A 13,236-nucleotide genomic window follows, 5' to 3' on the forward strand; every position below is an offset into this window, starting at 1 on the left:
GCGGGGGCGCGGGTACGCGCGCGCGGGCGCGCTCCCGCCGGCCTCCCTGCCCCCTCGCGCACACATCCCTCCAGCGCACCCCCCTCCCCCGCCGCCCGCCCCGCGGCCCCGCTCGGCCTCGCGCGCTCGGAAGGGAGTCGCGAGACGTCGGAGCGGCGGCCACGTAGCGCTGCGGCGGCGGCGGCCGAGGCCGGGTCTGAGGAGCGGCCCAGAGCGCAGACGTTGGGCAGGGGGAGGGGCCGGCCCGGCGGGCGGTGGGGACTGGAGCGACGCGGCGCGGCGACAGGCCCCCGCCGCAGGGATGGGCCGCCGAGGAGGCGGCGGCGGCGGCGGCGGCGGCGGCCCGGGTGAGTAGGGGCCCCTTCCCCGCGCTCTCGCCCCCCGCCGCGGCGGCGCCGTGGCAGTCGCGTTTCCTCTGCGCCTGGCCGTGCTGGCGGGGCTGGCGGAGCCTGCGCTGAGGCAGCTGCGTGCGCTAGGCCGGAGCAGCCCCCATCCGGCGGGCAGGCCCCGGGCGCTGCGCGTCAGCGGCTCCCGGCTTGGCCGGGGGTGCCGGCTCCTTACCCCCCGCCCCCTCCCTTCGGGACCCTCGCTTGGCTGCAGTTTTGCAGCGAGCGGGCTCGCCTCGAGGCCTGACGGGGTGGCCGGGGTGCACGGGTTAGCGGGCGGAGGGGAGCGTTCTCCTGCTCTGCAGCTGGTGTCTTGCACCCACTACCTCCCCCGCCCTGCGGTTGCGCCCAAACCTCCAGCCCTCTGGAGTATTGTGGCACTAGAAGATAACACGCATGTGATGTATGTGCACTCGCCACCGGCAGCACCACACTCAACCCAGTGGGCGATGCAGACCTTTCTCCACCCCCACTTCGTCCTCCCCTCCAATCAGGCTCTGCTGAAGAGTCTCAGGTCGGAGACACCGAAGAGAGTGACACCCTGTTACATCTCTACGAAACATGATCATTGTCGAGGGATGTCTCCGGGAGAAATGATTAGATGTCCCTGCCTCGCCCTGATGTCAGTCTTGGGGATTTAAGATCCCATATGCTCCTCTTTGAAGCGGGCCAGTCTTTGATTACATCTAGCTCATTCCTCCCCCAACAACAATATCACGAACACGCGCGAGCACACACATATGCACACGCACACTCGCGCACTTCCTGATTACAGAATGGCCCCTGTCATCGCGGATCCATTGTCAGAAATGGCTTATGCCCATCAAAGGAATGTGCCTTTGGAGGCAGATGTTTTCCACAACCAAGCCACAGGATGTTCCTCTGTCAACCACTCTTTGGTTGCCCCTGGATCTTACCCATGTTTAAGCATCGTCGTGGTGTTTCCCTTATATGCCTTGCCAGCACACTCTCAGTATCACCTGAACGGTGCTCTCCCGCCTCCCCCCCCCCCAGTTAATTAGATATTACCGCACACAGTAATTTCGTCGTTTTTTTGTTGTTGCAACGTTTAACGTAACAAGGCATAGCCTGTGTAAGTAGTGTGATCTTTTGGGATGAAGGTCTATATACTCTTTTTTCCAGAGGACAGTCGGATCCGTATTGTTCTGAGACAGGCAAAGAGCACATGCTTTGTTGACAGCATGTATGTTGGCTTAGGAAAGGAACGTGTGCTGTGGGCTGAGGCAGTTGATGTTCCCCAGGGGGGCTGGTCTGTGGTGGGTACGTCGCCTTGTGTCAACGGCTTGCTTATTTGTATCGCCACTGCGCACATGTGTTCACACAGATACTGTCGTTAGTATAAAAGATTCACCGCTAAGTTTTGTGATCCTAAACTCTTTACTGGGGCGGTGGAAGTCTTCAGGGCCCTCTCTGCAGTGAAACAATATGTAACAGGGTTTTGTATGCAGCTAAACAGTCATCTTGAAGCTGGTCCTGGAGCCTCAAGTTAAGATCCGCGTTATGCAAAAGTGAAAGCAGTTTGAGTTTGTGTTTTGTTTCTGTTGAGCATTAGACTTACTTTGGCTCTGGACTAAAGAACAAAGGAGCTTTCATATGTATCATTGTCAGTTTTTAAATTTTATTTGTATGCATACTTTACTTGCATGTATGTGTGCCACATGTGTGCCTGGTGAAAGAGGGGGGTGGAAGCCCTGGAACTAGAGTTAGGCATGGTTGTGAGTCACCATGTACGTGCTGGGAATAGAACCTGGGTCCTCTGTAAGAGCAACAAGTGCTCTTAACTACTGAGCCATCTCTCCAGGTGGTTTATTATTGTGATTTGTTCTTTGGGTAAATAAGGGCAGTTAGGAATTACAAGATATTTTCCTCTGTCTTCCTGTGAAGAGCAAGATGGGTAAGAATCATTCAGAAGTTAAAACTAGAGACAAAATAATGTAGAGTTGACCAATTGATCCTTTATCTTCATGGCATAGTCTGAATGTAGCAAATGTAGTCAAGTGTGTAGTATGTGCTGTAGTGGCCATATGGGACTATATGGTACTGAAAGACTGAGGCTGATCTCTTTGTTGCTCCATGGTAGAGCACCTGCTCAGGGTTGAGGATTTTTTTCCCCAGCTTTGCTAAGTTTGATTTCATGGTGCCATCAAAACCATCCATTTTAATGGGAAAATTTTGGTTATAGTTGGAAAATTTGCTCTCCACATTCGGAATCTAACGCTGAGGATGAACTTTGCACTATTCTGTCAATAAGCAGTTGGTAAATGTCAGTTTGTGTGTGTGTTTAAATTACTCTGCATTCCGCTTTTGTCTTTGGATCGTAATTCAACCAAGAGACATATGTTCCAGCTTACAATAGTGGGCGATAGGCAGTGATAATAACCACATTTCCAGGTCTCTAGGAGCATACAGTTTTCACTTAAAAAAAAAATAATAATTAGGGTTCTGAGAGCTTAAGGAATTCCTGGTATTAACTAGCATTTTGAAAGGCAAGAGAGGCTTGAAATCTTGCACAGAACCTGTTCCACACACCTGGAGGATAGCATTTATTCTAATAATTATTCAGTGTACTCTGTGATGTTTGAAAGTATGCTGAGGCTGCATATGTTGCATTTTTATTACCTAACATGACTGAAGTGACTTATATTACAGGTTATAATTTTTTTTGTTGGTGGCACGCCTGTAGTTTTTATCATCTGAATTATTTGCCTATCCTAAACTCAAAGGACTTCAAAGTTTCAAATATGTTAATCCCCCCCCCCCCCATCAGTGAATGTAATGTTAGGGGAGGACCACTGGAATCTCAGGGAGCAGTTTAGTTTTGCAGCACTTATTCTAACCAGTCACTTTCCTAAGTCACCCACACACCAGGGAGCAGCTGGTCAGGTAACATTTAGGGCTGTGAGGACAGCATCCTCTCTGCTTGCCAGGTTCAGGTCATGGACACAGGGAAACAATTGCTCAGCACAGCAGTGAGACAGACAGAGGAGTAGTGATGCCAACAGCTCACCCTCATTAGGACCAGCAGCTTCGGTTTCTTCAGCACTTCTCTTCAGACAGCCTTCCCTAGGAGGTTTCAGACCAGCAGCTCCTCTCTGCAACTGGTGCCTCAAGATCTGCTTCCAGACACCCAGAGCGTTCCCATTTGTGCACTAAGTTTGGGGAGTAAGCTTGTAGTGTGGTAAGAAAATACTTTTCAAGTCTGTATTATACATACTACGTGTGTGTGTGTGTGTGTGTGTGTGTGTGTGTGTGTGTGTATAGATTAGTAGGATGTGACTTTGGTTTTACATGTCTGAAGCTTATTGAAGAACTAAAGTATAATGCAAACTATATTTACCTTTGTCTCTTTTCTCATAGGTTTTTCATGATTTTACCAAAATTGAGATTATATGCTTGAGTTCTTTTTCCCTTGTTCTAAAAAGTCAGTTGAAAGATAGCCAGAAAGGGGGTGGGGGGAGTGGATTGTCTTGGAGTTTGAACAGTCTTTGAAACTAGTTCTTCTGGAGGAGGTGACTGCGTGTCCTTGGTAATTCCTGGGTTGTGTGCCACTGTTTTAGGTGTTTCTCTTAGCTCCTGTGTTTGGGACTGGACGCCTGTGTGTTGACTTTGATGGGGTGACCTGGGACTGTGGTGATTTTAGCTAAAGGAAGAGTTCCTTGGAACCTGGCAGGCGAGGCTGACCTTCCAGTTCCACTGTTTGCTGGCTTATGGCATTGGACTGATCACCTTGATTCTTTGTGCCTCAGTTTCCTCGTCAGTACAGTGAGATTTTTGTGAGGATTAGTATGCAAATTCCCAGCACAGTTCCTGGCCTATGTGCACATCAGGAACTCAGTGAGTAGTGGGATTCGGAGCTTGTCAGAGTGGAGATCATTGTAACATATGACCACACTTAGAGGTTTGATGTATTTCTTTGTTTATTCAGATTTAGGATGAAAAATTGCCCAACTATTTGACATGGAGCTGGACTGCAACTTGCAGGTTTAACATAATTAGTATAAAGTTGATTTGTTTGTGTCAAACTTGGTAGAGACAATAAAAACCTAGCTCTGAATTCTGCAACATTACCCCACAGGCTGTGCTTGTTTTTAAGTCTGTCCAGAGCTTATGTGGTGAAAAGGATGTTTTCGGACATTAACATATCTCAATGAGTTCTGTGTCCAGAGTCACATGCAAAACCTTGTGTAGATTCTCATGGTTAGCACAAGCCATCAAGTGCTTGGTAGAGTCAGTGGAGATATCAGATGCTTATTTATACGGCAGTTATGCTTGACTTTAAAAAATACTTGTGAATATTTTGTGAGAATACTTGTGAGAATTCCCAATGCTCATCTGATTTTTTGATCATGAGCTGTCAGTAGGGCTATAGGTTTGAATGTGCTTTATACATATTTGCTTTGGTGGGGGAAGAAACGAAAGGTAAGGTCTTGTACCTGTTAAATTTAATTAATGGTTTACTTTTGATCTATAGATTGTGTGGAGCCTTGCTTATTAGTCAAAAAGGCAAGTTTATGGCAAAATATGACATCTCGTTTTCTTTTAAAGCTAGAGATTGACTGCTTTGAAAAATAGGTTCAGCCAGGCGGTAGTGATGCACACTTTAATCCCAGTGCTGAGGAGGAGGCAGTTGGATCTCTGAGTTTGAGGTCAGCCTGGTTTACAGAGTGAGTTCCAGGACAGCCAGGGCTACATAGAGAATCCCTGTCTCTAAAAAAGAAAAGAAAAGAAAAGAAAAGAAAGGAAAAAAGAAAAATAGGTTCAGTTAAGGTCATATATGCAGTATTATTTGATGCGTATTTTAAAATAGTTTGGCTACTGTAGAGTAAATTAACTCCTGTTTTTTTTTTTTTTCAGTATAGCATTGTGGTAAGTCTGTGAGCCTACAATAGTTCAGATAAGGAAGACACATATCAGCAGTGTTCTAGGATTGACCTCAAGAGAATCTGCTAATCCTGATTTTCTTTATTATTGAGCTGCCTAGTGACTTGCCTAGTGGTGGAATCAGTCATTAACTTTAAATTATGATAAAGAGGGATTGGCAAACAATGGTCGTTGACTTGTCATAGATTTTGCACTGAGACAAAGTTACCCTTGGCTAGAGCGCAGAATGGTAATAACACTAACATTGTGTGCTGGGAATGAAAGAGCAAACAAAATAGGATGGGGCTACACGTTCTGGTCCATTGTAATAGATTTTGCTGAGTGAATTTTTTTTCTGGAAGGGATGCTTTCTTTTAACAAACACTGCTTTTCCTGAGTAAATAAATCAAATGGTTTAGCAGAAAGCTAGTCTTCGAGGCCCCACTCCCACCCCTTTCACAAAACCGTGAACGGGTAGTGAGATTTTGGTCTTTACTGTGCATGTGACATCAGAAAGTTAAGCCAAGACATAGTGTCAACTGTGAGAGTAGATTTTTAAGTGTATCTCTGCCTCTCAGCTTTGGAATTTAGACTCTTCCGGGTCGGTGTTGGAACAGAACTTTTTACTTAAACTGTGTGACCTAGAAAATGAGAAGACCTGAATGACTTTTCTCTTCAACGTGTATCACTCTAACACATTTAAAGTGCTTCTTGTGCTGGAGGAGAGAGTGTGGTCTCAAGTCTGTGAATAATCTGTATGATTGAGCAGCTGCAACGGCCAAGGACTTTCCTGTTTTAGGACATGATTGGAGTTTGAAATTACCTCGTTTGAAGGTTACTCATTGTAGATAGCCTTATACATTTTTATTTTATTTATGTGAGTGCTTGCTCTGTCTGCATGTTCCTCTGCTCGCCAGAGGATGGCATTGGATCCCTTTATGGATGGTTGTGGGCCACCATGTAGTTTCTGGGAATTGAACTCAGGACCTATAGAAGAGCAGTCAGTGCTCTTAACCCCTGAGCCATCTCTCCGGCCCCCTTATACTTTTCTTTTTAGCATATAGAGTCATTTAAATTAAAATTAATCAAAGTTCAGAAACCAGTCAGGCATGGTGATGCAAGTTTTTAATCCCAGCACTCAGAAGGCAAAGCAGTTGCCTGTCTTGTCTGTGAGTTCAAGGCTAATCTGGTCTCCTTAGCAATCTCTAGGCCAGCCACAGCTGCTTATAGACCCCATCTGGGAAAACAACAACAACGACAACAAAATATTCAGAAACCACCTCAATGTCCACCAATATAGAATTCATTACACAAATTAGCATATATTTACATAGTAGGATAATATATTATTTATATATATAATCACTGCAACAAAGAATGAGGACACTATGTATTGCCCTGGAACACATACAGTAATGTTAATTTAAAAATTTATATATTTATATTTTCTGTATGAGTGCTTTGCATGTATGCCTACAGGCCAGAAGGAGGGAATCAGATCCTATTATATAGATTGTGAGCCACCATGTGGTTGCTGGGAATTGAACTCAGGACCTCTGGAAGACCAGCCAGTGTTCTTAACCACTGAGCCAACTCTCCTGTCCCCCAATAATGTTAATTTTGAAAGGCCAGAGGAATTAGTGTGGTGGTTTATGCCTGTAATCTCAGCACTTGGGAGGCTGAGGCAGAGGATTGAGAGTTCAAGGGCAACTTCAGCTACATAGCAAGTTTAAGGCCATCCTGGACTACATGAAACTGTCTCAAAACAAAACAAAAACCAGAAACAAAATCAAAAGGCACAAATTGATGTTTTGAGTGGGTGTGTCACTGTTTACATTATGGGGATTTTTCCTGTGTAAAAGTAACTTCTTAAAAACTTAGTAGTTTTCCAAAAAAAGCTAATAATACTGGTTGTCTGTGGGGGTTAAATCAAATGATGGAGAACCTGAGTTGAAGGTAAGTAGTAGTTAAATATATACTTTCTTTAAAGTAAAATTTTATTGAAGTTCACACAGAAAAATAGAAAAATCATTACATTACAAAAATGTACAGTTTGAATTTTTTCTGTGTAATCAGTGCCCAGAAGAGGAAGTAGTTGTTTTGTTATTTTTGGTAGGCAAGGTCTCATCATTTAGCTCTGGCTGTCCTGAAATTCCTTATGTAGACCAGACCAGCCTGGCCTATATTCACAGAGATTCTCCTGCATCTGGCCCCATGTGCACCACCACACCAGGAACAGAAATATGTTTTTTTTTAATAAACATTATTTTAGATTTGTTTATTTTACATGTATGAATGTTTTGCCTGCATATATGTAAGTGTACTACATACATTCCTTGTGCCATGGGTCAGAAGAGGGTATCAGATCTCCTGGAGCTAGACTTCCAGATGACTGTGAGCCACTGTGTGAGTGCTTGGAACCAAACCAGATTCTCTGCAAGAGCAACAATGTTCTTGTTCACTGAGCCTGAGTCATCTCTCCAGCCCTGGAAATTGATTTTTTTAAAAAAAAAAAAAAACTCTTACTATATTGTTCAGACTGGATTTGAACTCTTCAGCTCAAATCTCCCTGCATCAGCCTCCTGAGTAGCTGGTGCTACAGGTGCTGCCACTGTGACCAGCTGAACAGCAGATAGATGATTGAAGTCTCAGAAGCCCCTCCTGCTCTTTACCTCTTGCTGTTCACATATGTGATGTGATGTGTGTGTGCGTGTGTATGATGGGAAATGTTGTTCAGGTAATTACAGCTGAGCCAACTGTGGAGGTAGACTCCATGTAGTCCCAGCTGTTGGGGAAGCTGAGGAAGAAGGATTGTTTAAGCCTGCCTTGGGCAACATAAACCCTGTTTCAAAAATAAATAAATAAATTATACACACACACACACATGGTCTGAAAGGTGTCTTTCTATAATTGCTAAGTATTTCTTTTACTATCTCATTTTATATGTCAATATCACAGCTGGATATGGTTGTGCATACCTGTATTCCCAGCTCTTGGGAAATAGAGGCAGGAAGATCAGAAGTTCAGAGCATTCTTCAATACCTAATTTGAGGCCATCTTGAGACCATGTCTCAAAAAAAAGCAGCCTCCATATATTGTTCCATTGCTAGTCATTAAAATATTTATTTAATATAATTTTTATAAACGACCCATATAAAAGTATATTTTCTCGTGCAACAAGTTCTAAATAAATAGCAATATAACAAAACCTTGCTTTGAATATTTTAAGGATTTGTTAAACTGATGGGATGCAGTTGTCATAGGTACACACTTAAGAGACGGTGTTTCTATGCAGTTTGGAACTTGGAATGTAGGCCATTCATCTCGGAGATCTGCCTGCCTCTGTCTTCCAAGTGCTAGGACTAAAGCCATGTGCCACCACACCTGGCAAATTTGTTCGTGGATGTTGGTGTTTGTGTGCAGGGTGCATGTACAGATGGCACAGGACAAGGGTAGATGTTGGTCTCATCTTGTTCACCTATGCATACACCAGGCTAGCTGGCCTGTGGGCTCTGGGATCTTCCTTTCTCCACCTCCCATCTCATCATAGGAGTGTTGGCATTACAGAGGTATATGACTGAGTTCCAGTTTTTGTTTGCATTCTGGGGAGCTGAACTCAGGGCCTCACAATTGCATGGTAAATGCTTTACCTAGTGCACTATCTTCCATCCCCCGCCTTTTAAAAAAAACAGCCTCCATGCAGTTTCCAGTGGGCAAAGCCAAATTGTCTGGGAATATGGCCTTTAACTAAAGAGTTTCACAAAGAAAAAAATCTTCACACACACACACACACAAATATATATATATGCATATAAATATATACATATATATAATAGTAATGATTTCTTTTTAAAGCAGATAAATCTATGATTTTAATGTGGTCTTTGCTCTAAAATTTCAGATTGTGACCTAATATTAATATATATCTATATTAAAATTTTATTTTATCTTTTTAAACATTTTTAAATATTTATTTTTATTTTATGTGCATTGGTATTTTACCTGCATGTAGTCTGTGTGAGGTGGTCGGATCCTCTGGAACTGGAGTTATAAACAGTTGTGAGCTGCCATGTTAATGCTGGAAATTGAACCTGGGCCCTCTGGAGAACAGCCATTGCTCTTCACCCCTGAGCCTTCTCTCCAGCCCCTAAATTTTATCTTTAAATTTAGAGATATTTAAATCTTGATAATAATATAGTATACTAATATTGCCTAGTGGAAAAATATAAAAATTAAACATTCATAAATATATACACAGTAGAAATGACCAGATTTTATTTGTTTATGTGTTTATTTTATGTGTATAAGTATTTTGCATGGCTGTATGTCTGTGCACCATGTGTGTTCAGTGCCTGTGGAGGCCAAAAAAGGACGTGGGATCCCATAGAACTAGAGTTAAGGATGGTTGTGAGCTATCATGTGGATGCTGGGAACCAAACCTGGGTCTTTTATAAGAGCAACAAGTGCTCTTGATGGCTGAGCCATCTTTTCAGCCCTATTAATATATTTAATCAACTAGGTTAATCAGTTAGTCTCACTATGAAGCACTAGCTAGCTTAAACTTAAATTTAGACCAGGCTGGCCTCAAAAATTATAGCAGTCCTCTCCCTTGGTCTCTTAAGTGCTGGAATTACAGGCATCAGCCACCATACCCAGTACAATGATCTGATTTTACAGGGGGGATTTTTTCTTGTCAGTCTTTGGTAAAGAAATAAGCACTGTGCATTTATTACAGCTTGTCAGGTCTTCAGTTTGCCTTTCCATTTCCCTGTCCTTTTGACACCTTTCTTAGAGTTTTATTGCTGTAAAGAGACACCATGACCACGGCAACTTTTTTTTTTTTTTTTTTTTTTTTAAGATTTATACAACATTCTGCCTCCATGTATACCCGCACTCCAGAAGAAGGCACCAGATCTCATTACAGATGGTTGTGAGCCACCATGTGGTTGCTGGGAATTGAACTCAGGACCTTTGGAAGAAGAGCAGGCAATGCTCTTAACCACTGAGCCATCTCTCCAGCCCCCCCCCCACGGCAATTCTTATAAAGGAAAACATTTAATTGGGGCTGGCTTACAGTTGAGAAGTTTAGTCCATTGTCATCATGGTGGGAAACGTCGTGGTGTGCAGGTAAACAGGCTGGAGAGGTAGCTGAGAGTTCTACATCTGGATCTGCAGGCTGCAGGAAGAGACAGTGAGCCACTAGGCCTGACTTGAACTTCTGAACCTCAAAGCCCACCTCCCAGTGACATACTTCCAACAAGACCACACCTCCTATAATGCCATTCCCTGTAAGTCTGTGGGAGCCATTTTTATTCAGACCAACACACCACCTCACATAGAAAGCTAGATTTTTAAAAATGTCTTTGAAGATGCCACCTGGGGATGGCAGTACACTAAGCTCTGGGAGATGCCACAGAAGCCACCTATTGCAAGACTAGACTGCACAGATCTAGAACTGATATTTATTGTCTCCACCTAGTCGTGTTAAACTTTTGGACCTTGACTCCACAGAAATGAGCGGGACATGCGCTCATGCCATTCACTCATTCACATCTACACCCTTTGCCAAATCAAAACTTCATGCCACAGTGCTTACCCTTGCTCTCAGTGGGCATTCTGTTTCTAATCAGGCTTATTTAATTTAGACAAATTTAATTGGGCTGGGCAGGCAGTTTGGAAAAACTACTGCTGAGGCTGGAAGATGGCTCAGCTGTTAAGAGCACTGGCTGCTCTTCTACAGGACCAGATTCAATTCCCAGAACCAACTTGGTAGATCATAACTGCTTAACTCCAGTCCCAGGGGATCTGATGCCCTCCTCTGGCCTCCACAAAGCACTGCATCTACATGGTGCACAGGCATACATGCAGGCAAAACACTTCTCCATGTAAAATAAAAAAAAAAAGGTTAAAAAATAAAAACCACTGCCCTGTATTTTTCACTAAGAGTAACCTCTTAAAATAGAGGTTCAACTGCTCACTAGATCAAAGGGAGTAGAAAACGTAGTGATAACATCATGATATATACAGACTTGGGAGATGACTCAGTAGTTGAGAGCATTTACTATTATAGCAGAGGGTCTGGGTTTGGTTCTCAGTGTCCAGATCAGTAGGTCTACAATGACCTGTAACTCCAGCTCCAGGGGATCCAGTGCCCTCTTGTGACCTCGTCAGGCTCTTGTGTCACGTGTGCTCATAGTACCACACGGACACATATACACATAATGAAGTAATTTTAAGAAATCATTGTTTGTATGGCCTTATTCTCCTCAGAGTGGCAGTTCTTTCAATACCTGAGATTCCAAAAGAGATTAAGGTTGGGTTCCATTTTGTATCACATTTAAATTGATGACCTTCTATAAGACTGTAGGCTTAACATTGCTTAATATATACACACATGTACACACGCATACATTCACTACTGGGTCCTGTTATACTGGGTAAAACTGATAGAACTAATATGGAAAGATTTTATAACCGTGTATGTGGAGTGCACAAGCTGCATTGCCTTAGTGCTCATATGGAGGTCAGAGAGCAATTTGCAGGACTCTGAGTCAGTTCTCTCCTCCCACCGTGTGGGCTCTGGGGACAAAACTCAGGTCGTCAAGCTTATCGGCAAACACTTTTACCTGTTAAGCTATCTTCCAGAAGACTTTTAAACTATAGTATAATCTCCTTTAGCAGCAGTCTTGTTTAAGGAGCAGTGTACATGTAGAATAAAGGTTATAGAATAAAAACACAACAAGGACCCAGTAGTAAACATTTGTTTCTGTAGAAATCAGTGAATGATCTGAAATTTAGATGGCATTTCAGAGACACTCAGGAAGCAGAGGCAAGAAACTTTTGCTCACAGTTGAACCTAGGTTACATGCATAACAATAATCAGAACCTAGTCTTCCCGAGGACAAAATTCCAAATTACTTAGTTGGAGTGGTCTTTCATTTTTATACCCAAATTGTTTATACTTCATATTTATACATGTTTATTTAACAAACTTATATAGCATTTACTAGTTAATCTTAGGATCTTTCCAAATATTATTGTATCATATTATTATTATCAATTATCATTCCCACTTTCCAACAGGTCAGTTGCTAATGTTCTGAGGTGACTTTTTGTTTGTTTGTTTTTGTTTTCAGAGAGAGTTTCCCTGTGTAGCACTGGCTGTCCTGGAAGTTGCTTTGTGGACAAGGTTGGTCTGAACTCAGAGATCCACCCACCTCTGCCTCCCAAATGCTGGCCTTAAAGGCATGTACATCCACTACCTGGCTCCAAGGTGCCTGTGTTTTTGCATTGATAAAAGAACTTTGAAACTATTTTAGTTTTACCATTGAAAAAGTAATTTAAAGGTTTAAATCCCATAAATATTTCTGACTTTTAGAAACTCGTGTCAGTATAAGTATGCCCTTGTATAGCTATACTACCACAATCAAGGTATAGTATAATTCCCGCCCAAATCTCCCTCCTGTCCCTTTGCATCATCCCCTCACCCCCAGCCCAGCCCCCATCGCTGTAACTTTGTCTTCTGGAAAAGATCATAGAGATGGGATCATACAGTATGTTACCTATAAAGGTGACTTCTTGCATGCAGTGTCTTTGAGGTGTATCCAAGTTTCCGTGCACATAGCAGTTGGTTGGGTAGAATTGCTAGGTAATATCCCATTGTTGTGTGTATCACTGATTGTTTATCGCTCATCATTTGAAGACATTTGGATTAGTTCCAGTTTTTGGTGATTATAAACAGAGTCATTATAACATTCACAGGCAGGTTTGGGGGGACTACTAGGTCACATGATGTATATTTTACCACTATAAAAAGACACTAGCCTGTTGGCTAGTGCAGTATTTGTTTGTGTTTTTGGAACAGTTCTTGTTGTGTAGCCTACCCTGGCTTTGAACTCAAGTTCCTCCTGCCTCAGCTTCCCAAGTACTGTGATTGTACCATCACATCTGACTTCCTTGAGTTTTTATT

The 13,236-nt window shown here is 43.0% G+C and overlaps 1 protein-coding gene across 3 annotated transcripts in view; it reads left to right on the forward strand.

Moving 5' to 3' along the window:
- Nucleotides 1-55: 55 nt before the first annotated feature.
- The window catches only part of Znf652 (zinc finger protein 652), a 66,396-nt gene continuing 53,215 nt past the window's right edge, over nt 56-13,236 (forward strand). For 2 of the 3 annotated variants that reach the window (XR_007594423.1, XM_050157088.1), the window contains exon 1: nt 56-347. The gene's annotated coding sequence lies outside the window, so the exon portion shown is untranslated. Of the gene's footprint in view, nt 348-12,435; nt 12,457-13,236 lie in introns of those variants that run through there. The other variant, XM_050157089.1, reaches the window with a different exon arrangement.

Source organism: Alexandromys fortis, unplaced genomic scaffold (assembly GCF_014885135.2).
Source record: "Alexandromys fortis isolate MF-2015 unplaced genomic scaffold, M_Fortis_MF-2015_v1.1 scaffold_31, whole genome shotgun sequence".
Classification (NCBI taxonomy): domain Eukaryota; kingdom Metazoa; phylum Chordata; class Mammalia; order Rodentia; family Cricetidae; genus Alexandromys; species Alexandromys fortis.